The 27,762-nt window shown below is 42.6% G+C and overlaps 1 long non-coding RNA gene across 1 annotated transcript in view; it reads right to left on the reverse strand.

Moving 5' to 3' along the window:
• Positions 1-1,185: 1,185 nt before the first annotated feature.
• The window catches only part of LOC310682652, a 73,270-nt gene continuing 46,693 nt past the window's right edge, over positions 1,186-27,762 (reverse strand). The window contains exon 3 of the long non-coding RNA XR_014514067.1: positions 1,186-1,644. This is a non-coding gene — a long non-coding RNA (uncharacterized lncRNA). The remainder of the gene's footprint in view (positions 1,645-27,762) is intronic.

Here is a 27,762-nt window from a genome sequence, read left to right on the forward strand (position 1 = left end):
TCTTGGGTCGAGGATGTGGGCAGGAAGATGGCCTGTTATGAACAAGCTTGCACTGCCCTGGAAGGGGCAGGATCATAGCTTGAGGGTATTCCACTCAGGTGGCCTTGGTAGCTAGGTTTGATTATTTCTAGCTCTGTCTAGTTCACCAGGTATGGCCCATTTTGGACAGAGATGACTGGTACTCCATGCTTTGGTAACTTCCAGACTGGATTATTACAATGTGTTTGATGTGCAGCTGTCCTTGAAGCCCTCAGAAATTTCACTAGTTCAAAATGTAGCTGCCAGATTATTGACTGAGGTTCTATTTAGAACTCATATATAAACCCTGTTCTAAAACCATCATTGACTGCCAGTTCATTTCTGGGCCCAATTTAATTTGCTCACACTAGCGTTTAAAGCCCTAAATGACTTAGGCCCCAAATATCTGAAAGATCACCTACTTTCCTACAGATACTTTTGGATGTTCACAGCTGCAATAGGGGCTCTCATTAGTTCCACAGAAGGCACAGGAGAAGGCATCCCCACAGAGGTGCATCTGGCATATTCATGGTACAGTGGTACTCCAGGTTAAGTACTTAATTCGTTCCGGAGGTCCGTACTTAACCTGAAACTGTTCTTAACCTGAAGACCAGGTCTTCAGGTTGGGGGTCTCCTCCTGCTGCTGCGCCGCCAGAGCACGATTTCTGTTCTCATCCTGAAGCAAAGTGCTTAACCTGAAGCACTATTTCTGGGTTAACAGAGTCTGTTATCTGAAGCGAATGTAACCTGAAGCGTATGTAACCCGAGGTACCACTGTACAGCTTTTGGTGAATGCTGTAGATGCAGATCTTTATCCCAACTTTTGACACCTGAGGTGTGTTTTCAGGACCCACCCTATTCCTATAACCGCAATTTGTTTTAACTATTTTTAATTCTGAATTTTAAATTGTTGTAACTCACCCTGGGACTTGAAGTTGAAGGGCATGAAATAATTTGTTGTTGTTGTTATTAATAATAATCCAATAATTAAATAAGGCAAAACTGTAGAAAAAATACTTCATAGGGAAACATGAATAGGTTCCCTGCCTCACACATTGCCAAACCCCACACAAAATTAATATGCTTAAAAACAAAACAAAACAGTTGAAAGAGAAATATTCTGCCCAGTGTTGTTTGGAGAAGCATTTTTCTCCGCAGAAAAAATATGAACAATTCAGATGCAAGGCATGTCTGTGAAATACCTGAAGAAAGTTCCCAACTGGGTGTGGACTATAATTTGCTCCCTTGGTTCTTTTTGCTTGGGAAGCAGCCAAAGTGAACACCCACGTTTCAAGTCAAAGGAATTTTAAAAAACTCTTTTGACCCAAAGCTTTTATTTCCCATGAATGAGCTGCTATTCACAAAGTGCTTTGAAACTCAAGAGATAACTACAGTTTAATTTAAAAACATCAAAATGCAGTTGCTTGCTATTAGTAAAATGAATACTTCTGGGTGAAGTTTATAACCAATCAAACCAGAGGGCGTTCCTTCCCTGTCCCCAGCTCTGCTGCCTTGACTTCATTGGTTGTGGGTTGCAGCTCTCTCCACTGCAATTCAGTGAAGGTCATACAGGGTTCCATATATGGATCAGCCTTCTGGGTAGATATAACCCAAATGTACAACAAGCTATGGGCGAATAAAACAAAAACTGTACTCAGTGCCCCAGAGTATATGCACGTATTATGCTCCTGCACCATATAGGCAGGTCAAACAATCCATACTTGTCAGTTCAGATGGTGCCACTTGAGCAATGGTGGAATTAGACACTGGATTTCATGGGCTTACTTGGGAAGGAGGGTGGAGAAAAGGTGAAAAGGTGAAAAGGTGAAATATGACTTGTGGTCATTTTTGACACGGCACCATTTTTGACACTTGTCCTTTTATTGCTTGTTTGCATTTTTCCATTTCTCTAAACTCTTAACCAACAAATGAATATTTAGCAAATATTTATTTGCTTATGTTTATTTTACCCAGGTAAAGGATTATTTTTCAATATTTCACTGAAGTACAAAGCAAAACTTCTAAAAACAGAATGCCATAAGGGCTAATATATCCAAACTCTACAACTATCTGTATAAAACAATGTGTAGTTAAGTAGGTCTAAGTTCAGGAATTATGTTAAGAAACGATTTTAGTAATTGTGATGGTAGCAGCCTCCACTAAGTGAGATAATAATGGCAGAAAAAACTGACAATTTACTTAACTCCTGCTAATATATTTGCGCATGTACCTTTGTTCATATGTGCAGATCTTAGCTTTGCTAAACACTTAAATCAAGACAACCAGGAATAGTATGATCTCTGAAGGATAGTTTACAGCCATAGAGATTACAAATATGCAGAAAACATAAATCAGCCATCATCACTACAGTTTTTAAAACACACAGGACACTGTTTATTATTATTATTATTATTTTATAACATACTCATTACATATATATTTCATTTGGCAAAGCCCAGTATTCAAACACTGTAAAACCAGGAGCTGGAACAGAGCAATAGTACAGCAACATTTATTCTGGCTACACAAGCCTGGCCGTGCATCCTCTATTCATTTCAAAGAGGCTTGGATGCCCAACAGCAGGACATAGAGAACTGATTCTTCTGCTTACATATGGAACCTGCAGGTTCTGTGCAGGTTCTGCCCCTTTCAATGATATTCAATTGCATCCTCCTACCTTTTTTTTTAATCCCACCACTTCTATCAATAGACACTGTGGCCACTGACTCTGGCCAGTCCTCAATGGGCTCTTGGCAATGGGGGGTGGGTTCCCCTCTTAGGGTATTTTCCTCACATTGTTTTTACTTTTTCAAAACTTATGGCTACCCTAAATGTGCCACTAACTCCCTCTTGTGTGTGGATGGTACAATTTTGGCTATATAAAGAGTACATTATCAGTACTGTTATAGATTTGGGCGGATTGGTTTTGATAATGCTTGCGAATCGCCAACAAACCTGTGTTTTTTGTATCTACACGATGGGGGCCTGTAGTAGCAGGAACTGCTAAACCCGTCATACCAGTTTCTGTGTTTAGTTGATGGCCTAGCTGGCACAAATAACTGCATGACTGAAGTGTTTGCTATGTTGCCATAGATACAAGTGAGTTATGAGGAGGGGGTAAGCCATCTCCCCTCTTACCTGCCTGGATGTCATGTAATCCTAGAGTTAGGAAAACAATGAGCCAGGGAACTAGTCTTGGTGTTTAGTCTGAAGCTGGAGAGGGAAGCTGGAAAGACAGACATGTCTTGATATGTGCTGGATCCAAAGCTCTGGCTTCTGGGACCCTCCCTCTCTCCCCATAAATCTAACGAGGAGACAAGGACTTTTAGAATGTTAATGCTCTGAGCCATTCTTCACTCTCCATCAATACAATTAATACAAATCAATGTATTGGAAAATTATCAAAGCAAAACGGTTTTTGTGTAATTCTTCTGGATAGGATCTGCACTCTACAGCCTTCCTAGTTGCCTTCCAGTGGAATACACCAGGAAGAAATTCCTCCCATTAGACTTTTTCAAATCAGGAAGTGTAGGCAGCCAGGGAGGTTGCAGAGTCCTGGAGAAATGTTTGATGGAACGGAAACACACCCATACCACCCCTGGCCACCGTGCAACTGTTAAGGTCAAAATCTCACATTCACATAAATTCCAAAGCGAGAATGAGAAGAAAGGACACCTCTTTCACAGAGGAAGAAAACTATTGAGAAAATGGAGAACAGGTGTCAGCCCAGCCCTACTAGTAGCCATTAAGTGGCCTAGCATCAAGTGTAGCATTAAATCTTGCAGATTTCTGTGCTACAAAAAACTGTTTAAAATAAGCGGGGGGGGGGGGGGGGGAACCATGCCAGCATACACATGACGCTTTATTCTAGAATCAATGGAGACTGAGCACTTGTTTTTACCCATGTAGTCCTCACACAATTTAGATCTATTGCACTACATCTCAATGTGTCCATTTGAAAACAGATGTAGGTGGTCCTGGCAATGGATTTGCCACAGCTGTGCAATGATGCTGTGGGAGGCGCACATTACCATTTCCTTCTTCATTCATCTGGAGCATGTGCAGGGAGGAAAAGGTTAATCAAGGGGAGGGTTTCCAAGTGCATATCAAGTCACAATGACCACCCTTTGTGGATGGCAGGTTCTAGAAGCAATCTAGATTGAAAGAAGCACGTTGAGGATGAGCACAAATGATTTTGCATTAGAAACAAGTTGGCATGCACACAACCTACATGTTAAATACAAACGTGTGCAAGGAAGCCCTGATATGTCAAAATGGAAAAATAATAGGCTTGAGGGTATACTAATTTTGAATGGCCAGAAACGGAGTTGCACAGCCTGTGTAACGCAGCAGTTGGGGGGTTGGACTTGGACCGAGGAGATTTAGGCTCAAATCCTCCCACAGCAACAAAGCTTACTGGGCGACTTTGGGACAGTAACCATTGCTCAGCTTAACCTATCCGACAGGTTTGTTGTGTGGATAAAAGGAGAAATATGTATGCCACTCTTAGCGCTTTACAGGAAGCATGGGACAAAACCTTTTCATAAATAAACAACCCTTTTAGCCGCCGGTTGTTTCCCCATGCAAAATTGCTCCCCAGTCTGCTGCTCCCCTCCCCTTCACAGGGTTCCAAGTGCATATTTACAATGACAATTATACAATGGAAGGACAATTGTGACCTGCAGGGAAAGGGTTAGGCACCTGGTCTCTGTGTTACTCTTCTGCTCCAAAGCACAGCCTCCTGAGGCAGCTTTTCATTAAAAACAAAACAACAACATCACTGTCTCCAGAGGCAGCTTCTCATGAAAAATAGCAGCAGCAGCAACAAAAACGTTGGGACTTTTGCTTCATGTAATAGCATGCAATGTGTGATTTTCCCCTTAAAAGATATCATTTGATTCATTTTTTCCTATCTTTTATAGTTTGTAAACCACCACAATTCATATGTGAAGCATGTAATGGATTTCCACAGCAAATACAGAAAAGACACATCAGGCATGTGAAGCTCCAAATGTACATGGATTAACTTTAGTTAAACATTCGGTCCTGTACTTTGAACTAGGTTACTGATAGCGTAGGAATGCACCTCTGGTCTGGATTTTGTTGAAATTAATGGGAAGCAAAACAAATCCTGCGCTCTAGGTTGGCAAGAAATGATTACCATTTTTTTATTTGTTTGTATTTTTTTTGTCAACATAATATGTTTTTAAAAAATGTAACATACAGTAAACTTACACAGTCATTCTGACAGGGCAGGGCCACAACTTGGCCCTTCAGTTTCTTCCCAGCAACGAATAACGTGAGATCACAAACGAGGACAAACAGAAAGTAATTTTTCTCTGTGTCTATGGCTGTCAGATGTATTTCCTCTTAAGAAGTCTGTTGCCACCTCAAAAGTCAGGAGTACAGAACTAAATATTGAGAATGACAGCATTTTCTGGATTACACAAAGCTTTGCTACCCAAAGACTATCCTTATTTGTGATTATACATAACTGTGACAATAATGGGCCAAACTTCACTAGTTCCATATTTAAAGAATTCCTAACCAAAACCAGATTTAAACATATTTAAACATCAAATCACAGTTTCCAATGACCATGCTGCAAGAATTGCATGGACTGTCAAAGAGGAGACGGAAAAGATGACTAATTGGAGTTTGGAGACAAAGGTGGCTTGATTCCTTTTGAAATATAGAACCACACCCCAAATGATGGGTGTGCAGCCAGCCCAATTATTGATAAGAGGATAATAACTTACTAAAACTTATTGCATTCTAGTATGAAAGAGGAAGTGCAAAGGAAATAGACAGACTTGCGTTACAGCGTCGTGTCTACACCAAGAGTTTAATTACCAGCCAATTTAAAGAAAGATTCTTTATCTCTCAGAATTTGTTTAAATGCTGGCAGAGTGGTCAAGCAATACCAATACCCACATCCACATACAGCCTGATGTGTATATGCGAAAAGAATGATCACCCCAAAGCACAAACTGGAGGTGTTATTGAGATTTCAAAAAATAGGAGTGTGAGGACCTCTATACAGTCACTTAGCAATTAATATCTTTTTCTCTAAGGAGCTCAAGGTGATGTAGATGGTTCTTCACCTCTCCATTTTATCCTCATGACAACCCTGTGAGGTAGGTTAGGCTGAGAGACAGCAACTGGCCGTAGGTCACCATGTGAGCTTCATGGCTGAACAGGGGTATGAACTCTGGCTGCCCGGGTCCTAATTCAACACTAACCCCTACATCATACTGCTTTCTTAAAAAAGAAAAAGAAAAAAAAGATGTCAAGCAAAAAAAATAGCTTGGCATATGTTTAAGTTTTTAATTCTTCAAAGCAATCCCTGTTTTTGAACTTATTACCGTATTTTTCGTCCCATAGGATGCTCCGTCCCATAGGACGCAGGTAGTTTTTTTGGGGGGAAATAAAGGAAACATTTCCCCCCTTTATTTCCCCCCCCCAAACCAGGTCGGGGAACAGCGGGATGGTGGCGCTGCGCCTCCCCACTGTCCCCCGAGCTTGTGGGGCTGGCCGATGTCTGCCCAAAGCGTAGGGCGCTCTGCTTCAGGGGCCCCGCGCTCCGTGCAGCAGGCTGCTATCCGCAGCCTAGGGAGCCCTGTGGGAACTCCCGCAGGGCTCCCCAGGCTGCGGATATCTGTCAGGCGCGAGGTGTGCTCTGCTTCAGTGTGCTCTGCACGCCGGGCGACAGGCTGCTATCGGCAGCGTGGGGAGCCCTGCGGGAACTCCCGCGGGCTCCCCACGCTGCAGATGTCTGCCTGGCGTGAGGGGCGCTCTGCTTCAGGGCTGGGCGCCGGGTGGCAGGCTGCTATCTGCTGCCTAGGGAGCCCTGCGGGAACTCCCGCGGGCTCCCCAGGCTTGCTGATAGCTTCCTGAAGCCTGGAGAGCAAGAGGGGTCAGTGCGCACCGACCCCTCTTGCTCTCCAAGCTTCAGCGAAAGCCTGTATTCGCCCCATAGGACGCACACAGATTTCGCCTTCATTTTTGGAGGGGAAAAAGTGCATCCTATAGGGTGAAAAATACGGTAAATACTGTGAATTTTTTGGGGGCAGCCAAACTAATAAAAAGGCATTGGTAACTATAGTTCATATTCTATATTTTAAATTGCACAAGCACATTCACATTGACTAATTAGGATGTTCACATGCATCTTCTTGAGCTAACCATATATCTTCTAACTGTAACATTACTAAAATATAGGTTGTACTTACTTACTTAGCAGAATTTATTTATTTATTTATTCATTGCATTTATATCACACCTTCCACCCCACCCAACAAGCAGCTCGGAGGTTGGGCTGAGAGGGAATGATTGGCCCAAGGTCACCCATTGAGTTTCGTGACCATGTGGGGGTTTGATCCTTGGTCTCCTGGTCCCTAATCCAACATTCTAACAATACACCAAGGGGGTTCCCATCAAGTACATTGGAGCTTACTCTAGAATTGCAGGCTCAATGCATGATTTCCATTCTACGTATAAAATAACCTCTCTTAATTTCAGGATATTATCTGTCAGGTCATAACAAATACATCCAAAATGCCTTAGTTTTGTTGTTGTTGTTGTTGTTGTTGTTGCTGTTGTTGTTGTTAATTGGAGGTTTCTCTTGCAGGACAATTTGGAAACAGAACCTTGATTTTCTGGAGAATCACGCACACACACACACATTCCATGTGTGATGTAGTCCAGAGAATGTTATGAATATCTAAATTCCATCAGCAGGATTTAACTTAGTCAAATATAGTTATAACTTCTTTCTTGAAATTGTGTGTGTGTGTATACATAAATATATATATACACATACATATACTGGAATTAGGACAGAATCAGATTAGTACGGGGAACTTCTGGCCTGTGGATCTAATAAGGTTTGCCAGGCCATTTTAGTCAAACCATGCCCACTTGCCCTATGTTGTCAGATGGACTCAAAGCAGGGTTTGCACTCAGGCCCCACCAAACAGCTCATTTGTGGCCTGGGCAAAGCCATTTTGGTGCCTTTGGAATGATTCTGGCAAGTGCCAGAATCATTGGTGCCTTTGTGATGATTTGTAATTGCTGCTAATTAATAATTTGTTAGACTAATCAATTAACAACAACAACAACGAAGTGTTTATGTGGAGGAATTCTTTCCCTGTCCCTTCAGAAAGATTGACTCACATGCAGACTTAATTAATTTAAGGCTGCAATACGATACACTTATCTGAGATTAAGTCTCATTGAATTCACTATAGTTTACTTCTGAGTAAACATGCATAGGATTGCATGATACTTGATTCACAGTGCAATTTTATGCTCATTTAATCAGAAATAAGGGCCATTGTGTTCCATGGGGCTTACTCTCAGGTAAGTATGCATAGGATAACAGCTTAAAATTCATACCACTCCAATACTAAGTGTGGTATTCAATGCTAGGACCAGTGAAATTAGTAGACATGACTAGCTTAGGTCTACTAATTTCAATGAGTCTACTCTGAGTAGGGCTTAGTTGACTACAACTCTTATGGGAGGATCCAATGTTACTCTTACATATGGTAAATTCACTGAAATTAATAAACATGCTTAATGAACTATTTTCAGTGGGTGCGCTCTGAATAGGACTAACATTGGAGACAACTCTAAGATATATTTAACTTGGTGACAGTTCTGATTTGGACTGACGTAATCAAATATTTGCACAGCATTTTCAGATGTCAGACTTAGATCACCTCTGAGCCTCTTGCACACTATTTATGCTAATATGTCACTTGCCAATGCAGAAAAGAATACAGAAGAGATGCATTTGGAAAGTCAGTTCTCGAGCCAGCAAAGATTTTAAATGTATATTAGGAACCAGAATGAAGCAAAAAGAGCTTTGACTTCATGTTTGGAAGTCCTGCTGTGTTCTGTGAACTCTTTGAGCTATGAAGCATTTCTGTCAGAATATCTCCAAAGGTGTTATCCTCCCCTCTTATGTTAATAGCTATGGAAACAGGGAGGTTTAGGCAGAAGTGATCAAAAAGATAATCAGCACCCGAAGAGCATCACTTCAGGCTTCAAGGGTACAGAACTAGACGGGAATGCCATGATATTTGTCTGAAGCAATTGGATCAAGCAACTACTGGGAGCAAGTTGTCCACTGTTACTTTTCAGACCGTTTCAAATATAGCTTCGTATTCTTTATGATAACAATAGGACCATGAACTTGCGACAAAACTAAAGATGCTATGAGGATTCATCATTAATCCACTGCCACATAGACCACCAAATGCCGTCTGTAGCTATTCACAGAACAGGAGAGAAAAGCAATTTTGCAGACTCTCAAAGCAGAAATGCTCCCAAACGTGAATACTGAAGTTCCTAAAAGAGATAGCAACCAAACCAACTGTTTGGATGCTTCTGAGGACCAAACTAGGCATGCACTTATATACATTTCAGACAGCTACATAACTTGTTTTTTTTTCTTAACTAATTACTGGGGTGGGGGAGCCCAATTCTTAAGGTGAAGGCAGTGCATGAGCAGGGGAACCTTCTGTCTTCACTCCCTCATTGAGGTTGGAATGAAAATCATCTGCCCTGCCTTGCCCCTAGGACTAAGCAGCCTTAGAAAGATGTCCCCAAATGCTTAAGTGCCACTACATGCTATATATTAAATTGCCCCTCTCACTGCCACAAAGGTTATTATGTCATCACCTAAGTTCCAGCAGACCTTTCTCTCTCTCTCCCAGGGGGACACCCTACAGCTCAGACCAATCCCCAATTATACCCTTCAAGCTGTTGCATCCTGATAAAATCTCTCCTCAAGAGCCAAGGAGGCTGGAGAACTTGAGACAGATTCAGTTCCTACCTTGGAGTCGCCACTATTTGCATATTATTTTAGTAACTGCATGGCATATGGAAGTGCAACAGAAGATGCATCTCCTGGTTTACAGATGCAGGAATGATAGCAGCATGTCCCACTGTTGTTGTTGTTGTTGTGTGTGGGAGTAGATAAGGTTAAGGGTGTTTATTGTCAGGGACATGCCACAGCCATGGGCAAGTGTACTTGAATTTTAATGGGGGAAGGTGTGTTCTTTAGCTCAGGATCATTGAGATAAGCTGCAGGAGCTGGCACCAGAGAGGCTGCAGGCCAGAGATGGGGAACATTTCTAGCCTGAATACCACTCCCTCACAGACAACCTGCCAGGGCCCATTTGTGGTGGGTGGGCCATAGAAAAACATGGGTGGAGCAATGGAGGTGATTTGGTCACACTGGGCATGGAGCTTCAGGGGCACCACAGGGGGCACCACAACTATGATGTAGAATGGAAGGTGAGAGGCAGGTGGGAGGATTTTGGCACCACACAGGGCACCGCTGAAATTTGAGACCCAAAGGTCTGCCACTGGGAAAATGTCTGGAATGGAAAGGGTTCAACCCAGTCCACACATGGCCTCCCCATTCTGCTGCTCACAAACCTCTAAGGGCAGTTTGGAATAAGTGCATCTCCAGCTGAGCCTGGGTTCAGCCAGGGTTATGCCAGCCAAATTCGCCTGCCTGGCTCAGCTGGAGATACACTGGTGTAAGTCTTCCATCCTAGCTCAGCTGGCTCTCATCTCTCTTTGCGAAGTTTGGCAGAAGTCCTGAAAGGGGCCGTTTTAGATGAGTGTGTGTGGCAGTGGTGGGGCAGAGCAGGGGGAGACGCATTCCTATTCCAAACTCCTTATATCTCAGTCATCTGACCCAGCAACCCAACTGAAGTTACACTGGCAAAAATGATGGTGTGTGTCAAACTCTGTTTGAAAGTTTTGTTTTTCTTCTGCCTGGCTTGGACCGATTCAGCAGCCTCCCTTCTGAGCAGGGTTTGGAACCAGGGTAACTTTGGCTGGCTTATGATATTTTGGGCTTTTGTTGTAGCTTTTAACAAAAGTTAATTGGAGAGGTTTGCCCACTGACATCTAACTCTTCTTTTGTAGCTCCTTACCTATATTCTGGGTTATTTAGAATTATATATTTATTAAAAAAATATACCCTGCCCTTCATCAACAGGTGATCTCAGGGCAGGCAACAGAATAAGCAAATACACACTTTATTTTATTATTTGGTCCATTGGAGCCGGCTCCATGGAGATCCGCGGTGCCTGATGCTCGGCTCGAAGACAAAGATGGCAAGCAGGAGGGGCGCCGTGCGCACCTGCACCTCAACCCGTTGGGCTCCTGCTGAGCGTCGGCTCGATTTTTTCCCTTTTAGCCTTCTGGCGCCCCACAGAATTTGGTGCCTGCAGGCTAAAAGGGAAAAAACCAAGCCAATGCTCGGTGGGAGCGGCTCATGCACCTTTGCTCACTCAGCGCACTCGTTTGGTGGTGCCTGGACTCTCGCCTGGCACCCTCCAGAACTTGGCGCCCCGGCGCCCTGCACCACTAGTGTCTATGGGTAAGACAGCGCTGACTTAGTTTTTGTGCTTAGTTTTTCCCAATGAACATTTACTGCAGCCCTTTAAGACAAGACTTGGGAACATTTTTGAATCAAAGGGTTGCATTATCTTGTGGTAAATCTCTTAGAAGCCACATACCAAATATGGGTGGGACTGAAGTCATCAGTGGGTGGTGCCAAAGCCAAAATTAATTGGGGCCAGAGCTAGTGATGAGACACTCTCCTTTTTTCTTCTAGCCACCCTTTTAAGTTTCAGAAAAAAATGATTATAGGATATGAGACTTTATACCCCTTTTAAATTCCTGTCTTAGATTAATGAAGTAGAAGACATTAGCAACATTATCATGATTAGGCTATCATAATAGCTCATTAAAAGATTTGCCTTTCTCTTTAACACTTTAAAATAAGGCTGTCCTTTAAATAAGACAAATTCAGATGGTGTGTTGCAGGTATTCTTGATGGCGTTATCACAGAAGTATGTGTCAAACAATTTTGGATTCTTGAGGTGGGGCTGAAAAGAAGAAGAAAGTTCTCATAGTGGAGGTAAATACCAAAGCATTCTAAAGAACCTGCCACACCAAAATGAAGTATTGGGCTTCGAGCACAATTAAGCTGATGGCTTCAACAGCTGTACCGGCACAGAAGAAATATATATACACATATATATAATAAACAGTGTCAATGCTTTTATCATGAGAAGGATCAAGATTGTAGCATCCCTGTCATAATGTGGTTCCAGCAGTGAGAGGAGAAATCAGAGAGTCAAGCAAGGTGTGGCTCTGGAGTTTCATTGCTCAAGGCTAATTATTCACCCAAGTCCCCACCCAAGAAAAGCTGCTTGGCAGGTTTGGTGTTGCAGACAGCTGTCAAAGGAGACCAGCCAAGCCAAACTGTTTTTGATGAGGTTGCCTACACTGTACCTTTAAAACACATTTTAAGCACATTTCCTTCCTCAAAGAATTCTGGCCACTGTAGTCCATTGAGGGTGGCTGTCTACTGAAGCTCTGCAAGGGGTAAACGCAAGTGCCCAGAATTCTTTGAGAGGAGAAATGTGATTTGAACATGTTTTCAGGATACAGTGTGTATGCAGCCCAAGATTGCACTGCACTCAGCAAAATAATCCCATGCCTTCTGGCACACACATTCAGTTCTCAGCCATTATACATTGTATTGTATAAGAAGATGTTTTTTTTCAACATTTAACCATATGTGTCTTGAAACCCCACAAGGCTAATCTTTTTTAAAAATATAATTTTGCACAAGGAAAATGTACAGCTGTGGGCATTTCAGGACATCCCATTACGGAATATTTTACCATTTATTTATCCAGTTCAGAATATATATTTGGTGGGATAGGGAGAATAGCGGAGCATAGAGAAGCACAGCTCTAAGTCCTATTTTTCAGAGTATGGGTGATGAGATTATCAACACTGGGATATTGGGTGAACTGATACTGAACCCTTCATGATCTGCTAAGTGAACGATGGGGACCACAAGGCTTTCAAGTTTGTTTGTGAGAACCTAGAAATCAGAGAATGATAAAGATAACTGAGCAGAGGTTGGATATTCCTTTCCTTTTCTTTACTCAGGTTCCTTAGGCATGCTGATGCTAATAAATTTGGTATTATGTACTGCTGCTGTTTGATGTATAACTGCCTGTATTTTTGGATTCTCCTTGTGAACATGGCAATGGGGGTTGTTATTATGAGCTCCTGAACTTAAAGATGTACTACTGTGCCAATGGGTGGGATGCCAACAAGAAAATCTGCCACATATTCCTACACAAAATCCCCAGACATTGGTCTTGATGCTTAGAGGTAAGCAAGAGCTACTTGAAGTTTTACGTCTTCTGAAGGGAGCTATGCAGAACCCTGGTTCTGCAATTCCCCTCCCAGCGCATCAGCCAGTGCCTATGAACTACAGCAGAGGGTGCTAATATAGGTTCCCAGAAAATTTCTTCCTTACTGGGAATGTCTTGCAGGTGCTTCTTATACTTTTCATTAAAGCATTATTTGGTTTACAGTGCTTGTGGAAAACAAATGGCTAAATGGTACCTTAAACCTCGGTTATGGCCACAACAATGGAATGTCTAGGTGTGCTTTTTTAATAACAAAAATACAAAGCTAAAAATGAATGAACTACAAGGTAAAATATTATGTTAATTTTTCACATGGTCTAGTCCTTCCCCTGCCCCACCCCCTGTTCTTAAGAGGCTCTCTTCTCCAGAGAGTAGCAGGAAGTAGAGAAGCAGAAAAAGGTCCTCCTTTCCTTCCACTCCGCAGTTTTAATCTGAAATCTTAGGCACAGTACTGTGCCCAGAGCTCAGAAACTGCTTGCGCTAATGAAATTCCCTGTCACAAAATGCACCTAGAACAATGGGAGTCTTGAACACTGCAAACACCTATAATATATTTCTCTCCTAAGAGACAGAGGAATGTAGTATGCACAGATGTACTGGTTAGTTGTGTCTATACGTAATATGTAGCATTATATATATAAAGTAATAGCAGCCTCATACCTGGTGTTGCTTAGGAAATTTGAGAAGTGAAAAAAATAAAAATTAGTTCAGTTTGGAGAAGTTAAGTCCACTAACTTGATTCAAAATGGCATCAACTTATATTGCTCTTTCATCTCAGAAATCATGCAAAAATTGGTTTTGATATCATACGAGGTGTCCAAATGCATCACAAGCTAACAGCTTTCCAAAAAATATGGAGTAGATGGAAGTCAGAAATGGGATAGGGAAGAATTTTATGTAACATCTGTTTTACAACTGATTGTTCTTAATGCCTCAGAACGCCCCCTCTTTTCTTAAGGGGTGAATTAAATGCCAGTAGTGTGTGTTCTGTGGGTGGAGTGGAATGAAGACTACACTGTAAATAAAAACACTGCCTGTTGTAAAAATTCCAAAAACAGGTATTTTTAGCAACCGTACTGGAAGAATTTAACCCATCAAATAAAGTAGAAGCTGCAAAATTAAAGCCAAGCACTTGTTTTCATGAGCTTCTGCAGCAGGTACACCCTATTTTAACCAATCATTATACAAATAATCAGCTGCAGAAATAATTGCTTCCTTGGCTAAAGGACAAAGGCATTCTTCTTTCCAGTGTGCACACTGTTGAATCCCTAAGGCACTGAACATGTCAAGACGAATGCTTTGTACTTAATATCTAGCTTCAGAGTGATAGTTCTCAGATCTACTTTGGATATGAAAAATTGGGGCTTGTCCTTAGTACAAAAATCCAGTACTGAGAGCTCACAACTTCATTTCCCTCAATCTCATAGAAACACAGAAAACTATGCGTAAAATATGTTGGAAAAATATATCCATTTGGACATATATCCATCAGGACCAAAGAGACTTTGAGGTTCCATATGTTTTACATTGCTTTGTGATGGATGGTAATTATTAATCAGGTCTGTACCAAGACATTTTGGGCCCTGAGGTGGACCGCAAGTAGCACCTCCTTCCTCACCAGGGAAGAAGGTGTGAGGGAAGATCCACATCAGGAACTGGGGGGGGGGGGAGGGGAGAGAAAGATTGACACTGGGATCTACTGTCCCTGTGGATTCTGCTGCCTGAGGTGGTCTCCTCACCTTGGCAGGCCGGCCCTGTTATTAATGCAACTGTTGCATCTTCTTAGATTGCAATCCCATTCCTTCTTACCTAAAGGAAATCCCACTGAACTCAGTGAGCCAAGCAAATACTGTATGTATAAGCTTGTGCAGTGAGAGTCTTAAAAGTAAAGAGAAAAGCATAAGTGTTCTAGCTGATACACAAGCTCTCTTTGTTCCTTGAATGGAGAGAGGTATCATAAACTTCCCCTCCCTTTTAGCTAGAACAGAAAACGGAGAGGTTTATCTTGCATTTATAGTGGCTTGATGGTATCTGTTGTTCCATGGATTTTTTTTTGAAAGTATATAACCACCCACTGTTTTCAGTAGATGTGGTGTTAAATATTGCTTCCTTATGTGTGTGAGATCAAAGGTGGATTCTGATGTGACAGAAGCAGCAACCTCTTCCATGTTGTCTTCCAACTGTACACAATGAAGGCGTGGCACTTGATCAAACCTCTGCCCCTGCCTGTCACACTTTGATTGTTGGAGTGCACAAAACCTATGATTTCTTCCCCTTGTCTCTTTGCTGTCGAGAAGATAGTAGGCCAAGCTGGAATTTGGAAACAAATCAAGAGAGCAGAGAGAGTTTTCAGCTACAGATAGCTGAACTGGAAGAAGCCAGGCTGCAAGGGCCCATGCTCTGCTTTGGGGAATCTGAAGTGGGATCAGTGGCTGTGCTGCATGCTTTTGGAATCTATCTTGATTGTAGTATGCTCTGCTTTGAAAATTACACCCATATTATAAAGACACCATAACAAGTGTTCTCTGTCTCTCTGACACACACAGACACATGTATCCAAGGGCTTCACTATGTCTAATGGGATTTTTGATGCTTTCCTTTGCATAGGCGATATCTGTGCTATATCACAATTCTTCCTGAAGCACCCCACAGTTTCAAAAAAACAATTTAGCATACCACATGGGAGGTCTGCTCTTTGGGAAAATAGAAGTCCAAAATCCCCTTGGGGCATGTTGAACTAGTCATAGAATATTTATGTGCCGACTAGAGGCTAAAATAGGTGTAGTTGCACCTGTCTAATCTCTTAAGTCCAGTCATAATATTAGGTTAAGGCAATAAGTCACCACCTTCTCCATCATTTATGAGTCTTATCTTCTGCGTGAAGTTTCAGAAACTGGGTGTGGAGAGTGGCACAGCAACCCCTGGGGGGTCATTAGGCACATCAAGGAAATTTTAATAAATGAAAACACAAAAGCTATCAGTTATACTCATCTTATAGCTAAATAAGGATAATGAGCTACTATTGGAATAAGCTGTTCCTCCTTCCGTTAAAGTATGACCTTTAATCTTGGGCAAGAACTACACCCAGATAAAAATCAATGCGCTAGGACTACCTAGGTGAAAATGACTTTTTTCTTTCCCATATGACTTTTGTTCTTTACAAATCTCCTTGTTTACATTTCAAGAACTTTTAGCACCTGATGCATTTAAATTTGCTTATGAATGCATTATTGCCTTCTTCCTTTCCAGAAGCCAACTGTTAATAATGTGCAGGAGTATTTGTGGTAGATGGACTCCTGTCATACATATGTATTGCCACTAGAGAGTTATTTGTGTTGGTGAATTAAAGATTTGCCAAACAGAGAGAATGTCAGGGACGTGGCTGAATTAAATGCCTGGGAAGAGTCTGACTCGGGAGATGAAGGATTGCCAGTACAAAGAGAGCCAGAGTCTGACTCTGGAGACGAAAGAATGCAGACAGAACAGGAGTGGGTGAGCTCGACCCCCTTTCACAAAGAGTTCCCAGACTCAGCCAGAGCAGCAGACTTGGAGAGTTCTCAGGAAGGAGGAGGGGAGAGAGAGACGGCATTGAGGGGGTTGCTAGGCAACCAGCAGAGAAATAGCATGCAGAGAGTTCTTCTTTTGAGAGCGGGGAGGGGGGAGAACTCCACCTGCTTTCTCCCCGAGCCAGAAGAGCTGAAAGGGTTAAAATACAACTGAAGTGCAAAAGAGGAAGGACTGGACATTGGCACCCTTCTTGCTGTGACAGGCTTGGAGACTTAGAATGACCAACTTGTATCAAAGAGCGGCAGGCTAGGAGCCACGCTCTGGGTGTAATTTGTAAATAAATGTAACTAAAAGTGCCAGAGAGTTGTTAATTCTTATCGGGACTTGCCTGCCTGCCTGAGATCATTACAGAGAAGTTGCTTTGGGGGGGGGGGGAATCCTTGTCAATAAAGGGCTCAGCTAGGAATAGCTCCACATCATGTTGCTCCATTGTTTCCTTCCGCAAACATGTGTGTCGTTGATGACATACTGGTGTGCACTGTGTGCCTTGTGGCACTGTCTAACCAAACATTTTCCCATACTACACAGAATGCACCATATTGTGGCTCTGGTCCATCCTATCCCTTTGTGCAAGACTAGCAGTGCTCCCTTAGGGAGCAGGCAGGTAAGTTTGTCCTGTCACGTAGGTTCCCAGGGTGCCACTGCTGCCCTCAGAAGACTCCACTGCCCCAAATATTCCATAATTAAGTCTTCATAAGCTTTAAATTCAAAATACTCCAAGGCCTCAAGACTATAGGCTTATTTATTTATTTAGTAAAGTACTTACATTGTTGGAGGCCAGCTACTATGATACACCCAAATTACAGATGGAAAAAAATACAGTGCATAAACATTAGGGCCTACGTCATAGCCACTTTCATTCAAGGAGTCGATTAAAGTAAGTAAATCAGTGCTCATCAGCCACTTTTTCATTCAAGTTAGAATAATAAAAATATGAACATCTCACAAAGGGAGCAATCTACCAAGGAATGCTGCTCTGCAACCACTTCTGATTTCAGGGACAAAACTGGCCTCAGGGCCAAAGTAAGCAATGGCTTGGTTTGCATGACCAATGGTGCTGGCTCCTGAAGAGCAGCTCAAAGTGGCTTTGTTCCTCTGCAGTCCTTTTTTGCTCCTGCGCTGAGCTAAGCCATGGTGTTGTCTGAATCTGGGCTTGTGTTTAAGCTCTTTCTTCACTAGCCACAAGCTGCAGCCAAGCGAGAAGACACAAGCCCCTGTTTGGGTCATGCAGTTATGCCACACCTTAGCTAAGCTGAAGGACTGGGGGGAAGCAAAACAGCTGTGAGCCTGTGAGTTTATGCAGTCTTGGTAAGCCATATTGTGTGAACCGGGCTTATATATGAAACGTTTGATTGCATTATACATATCTGTCCTGCTGTTGATTGCATGGCGAGTTCCTGTCCCCCCCCCCCCAGTGGAAATAAAGACACATGACACAATTATTTAAGGTTATTGGGCTAAATATGGCCACAACTTTATTGGTTACAGGTGATGAGCGGTATTGGCTTAGGCATTGGTCCTATCCAGCTTCAGCCTGTCTGCTTGAAATCCGAGAAGGGTTAACCACCAGTAGGGGGAGTCCTGCTGATGCACATCAACTAGGAACTCCCCTGGGGTCACCGCTTGGGGGCGTGCCTTAGGCCCTACATCCATAGGCTTCAGTCAGGGCCACGCCCCCCGGAATCCTTTATCGGACTACCCTTCAATATGCAGGGCAGGTGATGGAGCTTCCTCCCCTCTTCCATTTACAAGACAATACCAATACCAATGCCTAACCGCCGATACTAAGAAAGTTGTGACGATTTGCTATGAGGTAGGCGAAAACCAAGTGGCTGGTGCCAATTTGCCAAGTGGAAAAATTCCTACCAGGCCCGTCAACGGTGACCAACCAAGCAAGGTCAAGGAATGAAAAGCTTAAAGGGCGGGAGGGTGGGAAACAGGAACAGATGGTATGCAGGAAAAGAGGGAGATCCCTGGCCGCGCCTGCGTTTAAATCGGGCGGGCCATGCCCCCAAAGCCAGCGAATGGCTGGCCAGGGGGTGACACGGCCAGGGATTTCCCCAATCGTGTGGGGGCTGGGCTCCAGCCACTGTGTGCATGGTGGGGCTGTGATGCCTGCAATCCCACCTCCTCTGCAGAGCGGAAGTGGCTTTGTCAAAATAACAGCTCTGAAGTTACAGTGCATTGAAGTTGTAATTAACCTCAGGAGGAAAGCCTTCAAATGGTAGTATTCCTTCCAAGGTATGTAGCAGTTGGTGGGGAGGATTTGTATTGGAACTGCAGTGCATGGGGAAAGAGTTAACCTTCTCCGTACATGCCACAATTCTGATCACAACCCCTTTCCATGGCTGCTATTTATTAACAGATATATGTGCAATATAGTAATGCATTTCACATTCTGTCTAATTGGACCTCATATGGAGACACATGATGGTTATGCTTGGTAGATCACACCCTTGCTTATATATAACTGAGGTCTCTTTTAGATTTCTTCTGACAGCAGGTCATCTACTTTTACAGCGTCCAACCTGAGACACAGCAGATTAGTAATAATTATTTAAGTACTTTGCATGGACAATTTCTAAATATATCTCATGGCTGCTACTTATATCAAGTGTACACCAGGAGCATAATAATTATTCAAACCGAGAGTGTTTGATGTGGATTTTGAACATTACAGTTTCCTGCCCATAAAGAATAGTGATGCTTTAAGAATTAAAGACCTTTACATTATAAATATATGTACTCACAAATAAGTATACATGAACTGTATTCTATAAGAGCACACGGCTCTAGTATGGCCAATTTGGAACCTACGTTCAAGAAATATGTAGTCAAGTCTATCCATTAAGTCAGCTGAACAAATGCTTCAGAACAAATTGCATCCTTGGCATCTTTACATTATGTTACCTGGAAAATCTTGAGTACCTGTGATGCCACAGATCGACGGAGAAATTATGCCACATTCCCAATCATTTAGGCATCCGAATAATTCAATGTTCAGCACCCTTAACAAACCACAGTTCCCAGGATGGCCTGGGGGAAACAAAATGATATAGTTCAGGCATAGGCAAACTCGGCCCTCCAGATGTTTTGAGACTACAACTCCCATCATCCCTAGCTAACAGGAACAGTGGTCAGGGATGAAGGGAGTTGTAGTCCCAAAACATCTGGAGGGCCGAGTTTGCCTTGCCTGGTATAGTTTAAAATGGTAAGATATTGCTTGAAAGCAGCCCTTCTTCAGAGTGAATGCTCCAGAGATTGTCTCAGTTGCTGCAGTACAACAGTTGGGGAAGAACACTTACACATACCACAGCAAAGGTGACAGTTGTAGCATGGCAGCAGTGCCACCCACAACACCCAGGAGGAGAAAGGAGGCACAGTGATAGATGAGGAGGCAGTGGTGTAGAGGAGGCGGAAGAGGCAGTCCTCCACACTTGCACCAGGCCTGTTATCCAACATCGTTTTATTCAGGTCTTCTTGATGATTGTGCCATGTCTCTACAATTCTTTCCCCTTAAGAGTCATGGATGGTAATGTTACTAACGGTCTTCCACTGTCCAGTCAATATCTTTTCTCAAAAGCCTTTGGAGCAACTGACCAGTTCTGCCTTTGGGCTTTGGCTGTCTGTATTGCCTTGATGCTGTAATTAATATTTGTATTGTACTGTATGGATTTTATTTTAATTGATTGTGCTTTGTAGATGATATTCTTTCACAGTCAGCATACACTTTGGGACCTTTGGAAAAAGATAGTTTATAAATTCTATGAAGTAAATTATAATAATTATTTTTTGCATGGTGTCCTTCAAGATGCTTATGCCATATTTTGTTTTATCCTCATCTCAATCCGGTGAGGTAGGTTTGGCTCAGAGTGATGGAGTGCAGTGGGGTTGCAGTAACTGGGGTGGTGTCAGCAGAATCATCCCTGCTCTCCCCTCACATGCAATTGCAGTTAGGTAGAGGGGAATGCCAGATATGGCTATTTAGTTGAGCTTCTTGGCAGAAAGAGATTGGGTCTCTGTACAGTTTACCTGCTGTGCTACTTTAAATCAGCATCCAATTTTTAATGTCACATTAAAAACAACAACACACACCATCCTTGTGGTAAAACACCACAGTATTACTACAAGAGAAAAAGTATACCATACTTGGACAGTTACTATGAAGTAGTGTCTGACCTCATCACAGGATGATTCATTGTTCCTCTGCCAGAAAATGAATGGGATGTGAGGATGCATTCTGAGGAGCATCTCCCTCTTGAGCCAACAAGCAACATCACCTTGACTCACTGGGGATCTCAGAGTGCAACCTTATTACTTTTATTGTACATGGAGGGAGGAGGTCAGGAGAGGGTGGACCCTGGGCTTGTGGAAGTAGAAGGCATCCTCATTCTATAGCTGACAACAGGCCAGCAAGTCTGATCAGTGCAATTTCATGACTAATTGTGACAAACTCTTCAAGACAGCTTGAAGTTGTTACCAACTGCCTCTGAAGGTTCACGTCAAGATCAGTGGCTCTGTCAAACAATGGATCTGTATTCCAAATTTCATTCCACTTTAAGACACCTTCAGTTTTGCTTCCCTCTCCTCCTTTAAGTCACTGCTTGAGATTTAATCAAAGCCTTTCTGGAACTAGAGCTACTCCAATAAGCTACACCTGCTCTTTTATTGCCTACCTCACGTTGCCTATCCCTGTTATTCATATGTCATTGTCTGCCTCGTCCTGGTTTTCTCTCTTGCTTAACAGATCTGACTTAACATACCACCAGCAGACTCAGACTGTGTACACGCCAACCCTTCTATAGCACAAAAACGTAGTTCATGCTGATCCTTAACATGCTTCTTTTGATCTAGATTGATTCTAGATCCTGCTATCCTCCAGAGTGGGTATGGTTACTTGATATGTGTTTGAAATCCCCTCCCCTTCGATTAATTTATCCATGCCTTTTCTTCCCTGCCCATGCCCAAGGCAAATGAAGCAAGAAATGATCATAATTTTGATATATACCCACTTACAGCACCATTGGGCAGGTATGGATGCAGCCCATTGTCAGGACTGGTGGCATCTGCTTTCACCTGCATTACACTGCAGAATAATGCAGAATCAATCTACAAGGAGCTTTTATTCTTAAAATGAAGCTTGTTTCTTAAGAAATGACTTTCAGGGTAAAAAAAATGCACTAGATCTAGATTGTGTGTGAACTACATAGAAAAAGCAAGTACCCATTCTCCATTGATTTGTAGATTGGCATTAATTCATCAGAATTTATTTTATTTCATAAAAATTTTATACCACTTGATTGTAAAAACAACAATCTCAAAGTGGTTACTGAACCTGTAAAAAGACACTACAGTGGTACCTCCAGTTACAAAAGGTATCCGTTCTGGAGGCCCAGCTGTATCCCAAAAATTTCGTAACCGGAGGACCACTTCTGCGTACACGCGAGCAGCAAACCCACTTCCGGGTTTGCTGTGGCCGTAACCTGAAGATGCCGTAACCTGGAGGTTACGCAACATGAGGTACCACTGTATAAGTGTTTTAGACAATATTTGTGTAAATTTGTTTTTTAGATTCCACGCAGCCTCAAGCACACCTGATAGTAAGTAAATAAATGGAAATGTTTAAGATGTCTGTGCTGCCTCTTTCTCCAAAGGCACTAAAGGAGCTAACAAACAGTAATAAAAACAGATTTATTTATTTTTAAAAAATGATCATTACCTCACAATACATGCTCAAATAATAAGTTAACAAAATCCGAGCTGTTCAGCAAATCCTAGAAGCACAAAAGTAACACTGAGGCAAGATGAGAAGTGCTGACCTAGCCCTGTTGAAGCATCTCATACCTAGGTTGCACAGCAGTGGCACAAAGCACCAACACTGATGCCAACCTCTGGCGAGATCTAGCAATATTTTAGTGAGATCTTGCTGGAAGTTGGCACCAATGCTAGTGCCGCTTCTCCACCAGTGTGGTACTTTTACCACCCAATATGACATCCTGCCAAGATCATGTGACCACACAAAGCAGCTTGATTTGGTCTTGAAAAATGGTTATGTGATGAAAAGTCAAAGAAAAGGAATGCAGACATCTATGAAAATCCAAGTGGAACAGACAGGCCATGTCCTCAGAAGACACCGTCCCAAAGTATTGTCTCAAGAGAAGTTAACTTAGACTATAATGGGTGGAGGGTGAGTAGGTGAGGCAGAATAGATTTGTCTTCACTACAATGGTGTCTATTATTCTGATCTTTCAGGATTTCTATTTTGCAAAGAAGTAGATAAAACTGGGAAAAAGGGAATCTTTGGCCTCCAGATGTGGACTCCCATCATTTCCAACCAGCATGGCCAATGGCTAGGAATGATGAGAGCTGAACTTTAGCAACATCTGAGGGGTCACAGGTTTGCCACTCCTGGCCTGAATGTGTTGAAATAGAATGGACAGAACCACAGACAACCTATTTAAGGCACAGGAGAAAAGAAAACAGCTGGCTTTGAACTATTCAGAAATGACAGATTTCTCCCCTTGAATCATAGTCTGGGAGGTTGTTACATCTTTTAGTTGGGTCTGTAGATATTTTAGCTCAAGTCAGCAGTGAGTCATGAATTTGAAGACAACCTGTAGAAATCAAATTTCTTAGGCCTGACTTTTTTCTGGGAAATTGTGCAAGACAGAAACACATAAATGAAAATGGGAAAATGGACGTGATAAACCTCTGACCGTAACCTTGTAAATTCCTGCTACAGAATGCACATGCTTTGACTGGTGAGAAGGGCCTCCCTGCATGCATTCAACTGACATAAGGAGTGAAAGCCTGAAAAAGCTATTACTTTGTTTATGCGCAATTACTGATTCATACATCCAATTTGTATCCACTTAATATAACAGGTTCTCTAAGCAATTTACATAAAATATGCAAAATATAAGCCATAGGTAAATATTAGGGAAAATACCAGTATCATTTATTTATTTTTCTTTATTATATTTGTCAGTCACTTTATCTTGTCCAGCGAAACCCAAAACGACTTGCATACAACAAAACAAATAGACAATAAACCCCATTTAGATACATTAAAGCCAAGAGGAAAGAGAAATACATTAAAACATCCCTTATTGTACTTAATACAATAAGATTTGGTAAAAATTATATAGACTGAGTAAAAATAAATAAATCCAATGAGACTATATGAAATTAAATGAAGCTGAACAATGGAAAAATAAATAAATAAAGAATTAAGAGTTAGAGTGTGGGACAGCCTAGGTAAGCATACACAATTTTAAGACGTCTTTAAAGCTCTTTGTTGTCTATGCCTCCTGAATTACTCGAGGAGGGCATTCCAAAGCTAAATTTATTTACACAGGTATCTGAGGATAAGATACATGTCATTATACATTTTCTCAATTCCTAGGCCTGGAATAGAGTGCAGTTACAGAAAAATTGTATGCTCAAATATGTTGTGGACATCTTCAGGGAGAGAGCTTTAGCACCTCTCCATGAGCAATTGGGGTATTAGATCATTTGGAAACCTTCACGTCCACAGTTGTACATGTGAAGGCTCCCCTTCTTGCAGAGGCATGTGCTGTAACATGTGGACTCCCAGAAAATGCTACTAGTTTCAGCACATGATGTCAAAGGCAGGGCTAGTTGGCACTGATAGCATGTAAGCAGTAAGGTAGGGGGAAAGCAGACTCTAGCTCCCCTCTTACACATGCATGCTTTATTGTAAAAATTATACCAGCACCACAAGCTGGTATAATGAATAAAACCACTAGTTTTATACATAAATGGTACAGCCATGTGAATAACAAATGTCATTGGGCCTGAGAATGATTGCATTCAAAATGCAGGAACATCAGAACACCAGAACATCCTTGCTGGATCAAGCCAGTGGACCACCTTGTCCAGCTTCCTGTTCTCACAGTGACCAACCAGATGCCCACAAACAGGATTTGACTGCAACAGCAAGCGGCCTTCCTGATATTTTCAGCAACTGGTATTGAGAAGTGTACTGTCTCTGACCTTGGAGGCAGAACATAGCCTCTGTTAATTTGTCTAAGCCTCTTTTAGGGGCATCCAAGCCAGTGGCCAGCACTGCCTCTTGTGGGAGCGATTTCCACAGTTTATGTGCTGTGTGATTTGCAACAGGGACATTGGGTTGCAGAGGTTTTTTACTGGTTGCAGGGGACTGCAGGGGGGAGGAGACGAAGAGTCCATTGCATGAACTTACATGTGTTTGGAATTTTACTACATTGCAAAGGGGAGGCAGTGCAAAGAAGGCAGGTTTCTTCTTGTATAAGCTTCCTGAGAAGTTTTACAAGGAGGTGGGAAGTGTTGACGTACATAGTCAGTGTCGATGTCGTTAGCTGAAGGCAAGCGGTAACCTTGTGTCATTTGAGTGATGGGTGGAACGTGGTATTTCCCAAATCAGATTATTCACAACAAGACAAAGTAATTGGTATCATTATCTGAAATAATAAAGCTGCTGTTTTCTGCTTGTCCGAAAGGTTTTGTCGCCATGATCAAAGAGGGCAGGGAGAAGACAGGAAATGTCAAAAGGCGTCATATGCTAATTGCCTATTGTAAATACATAACCCAGATTGTCAGACTGGTTAAAGGTAGTAGTGCAAAGACCCAATTTGTGCTCACACTTACTGCAACAGCATGGACAAATTAGATAAGGATGGTGCATTATCACAGGGACAGATAAGTTTGCATACACAGTTTCCAGGTTACCTCCCACATTAAAAAAATTAATTAAAAATGTGCGACATCCCACATACAAAAACCAGCCATGCCTTTTGCAGAGCTAAATGTGTGAGTTGAAAATCTGTCACATTTACAGCCAGTAAGGTGTGAATAATATGCTAGACTTGGACTGCAGAGACATGAGCTCAAATCCATGCTCAGGCACGAAGCTGTGGGTGAGCTTGCAACAATTGGGTCTCTTTTTAAGAGTCATGGAGAATTCTGGGACCTTTAGTTTGTTAAGAGTGCTGTAGGTCTGTGAGGCCAGCACCCTTAACAAGCTATAGTTCCCAGGTTTCTTTGGGGATGTGGAAGGCAGGACCGGTAAAGTGGTATAAGAGTGCATGGTATGGATATGATACCTCATAGGATTGTTCTGTGGATAAATTAGTATAACCCTGCCTATGACACCCTGAGGTCCATGGAGGAAAAAGTGCTATTTTTGTTAAGACTAATGCATAAGAACAGGGAGTGCTACAAAGAATGTGGGTGCTACAAAGTCCACTTCCTCTGGCCAGGGCTTGGGCAGCAGAATCTTGTGGGGCAGTGAGTGCCCCGCCCTCCCCTGTTCATCAAACCCTATTCAGCTTGCCAGCCAGGTGCTTGGCAACCCCCGCCCCCAGCTTTTGCAGTTCTAGATAGGCAGTCAGGGTGTATGGGGTGTTAGGGGAAGGGTAGTACCTCTGGTGTGGGGCACATGATGCTCCTTCTGGGGTAGTTTGTCCACCTTTGGTCTCTGCATGCAGTTCTCAACTGTGGCTCCTAGAAGCTATCGGCATGCGACAGTGGCCACATCCCAGGAATGGCTCTGACTGGCCAACTAAATGAAGTGAGAGTAACTAATGGGTCTCAAACTCCTGGTGAGTTTAAGGACTTCCTCTGCATGCAAAGGCAAGCTCTGGCAGATTGAGCAGACAAGACCAATACTGGATTCAATGGTCAAGAAGGCGCTTTCTGCATATATGCTAGAGCAGCCTTTCTCAATCTTGGGTCCCCAGATGTTGTTAGACTACAGCTCCCATCATCCCAGCCTAGCAGACCAGTAGTCTGGGATGATGGGAGTTGTAGTCCAATAACATCTGGGGACCCAAGGTAGAGAAAGGCTGCACTAGAGGGAAATGAGGGGCTGATGGGGCTCATCAACCTGGGAAAGTAGCCCATTTAGGAGAAGGATAATTCTGGTCCTAAACCTCTGTTGCCTTGCACAATATATTCAGGAGAAGAAAAGACTAAGGAATAAATACCACACAAATCTGGACTGGAGTCACTAAAACGGTTGGATGGTACTTTGTACACCTCCTTTCGACAACTCCATCAGCCAAAGCTGGTCCGAAATGTATTGCTCTGCTTTCATTTGGTCCACATCAGTGAGGCTGAAAGGGGAGGGGGGGGGTCTCCAAGACCTCCAGACACACTTCCCAGGCTTGCTCCCCAAGGACATCATTTTTGTGCTGCTAATGCAGTGGTTTGACTTCACCCCTGGAGGCACACTCCATTGTCTCCCAAGACATATGGATGCCAACAAGCCACAGGAGGGTTCTTGGTGAATTACCATATAGGGTTTGTGGGCTATGCTCAGATTGACAAGTCACAAGCTTGTTTTAATTTCAGCTGAAGTATGCCTACAAGATTGGTCTGCTATAGTACATTTTGCATGCTGCTACAGTAGTGCCCTCAATGTATCCATGCAGTCTTCACTTATCCTAAAATCTGCAGGATATTACAGATGTAGGTTAATTTCAACTCCTGGGCCTTTCATGCTGGAGCTTTATGGAACTTTATGTTGTTTACTGTTTTGAGGTGGGGTTGGAAATTTAAATGTATTGTTTCAAAGGATCTTGTGTCCACAAAGCAAAAAACTAAATGGGTTTCTTCTTGCTAAGTAGTAGAGTAGAAGCTGTGTGGAGTCAGTATGAAGAGGGCTGCAGTCTACACAGTTGTGGAAAAATAGAAAGGGCAGCTTTTCCCGGTTTCCAGTTTAGCAGTAACTCATCAAACCAGTAATATGGGAAGCTCATGAATGGACTTGCCTTGGGTTAATGGACTTGCCTTGGTAGGGACTAAGGAGTTAACAACAGCCCATTGTTGTAGCTGCCTCCCTCTTCTCTCCCTCCCTCATCCCTTTTCCCTATGCCAGACTAGTTCAGAGGGACCTGGGGCAGTTGGGACATTA

Source organism: Podarcis tiliguerta (genome assembly GCF_965153285.1).
Source record: "Podarcis tiliguerta genome assembly, chromosome: 7".
In the NCBI taxonomy this organism is placed as follows: domain Eukaryota; kingdom Metazoa; phylum Chordata; class Lepidosauria; order Squamata; family Lacertidae; genus Podarcis; species Podarcis tiliguerta.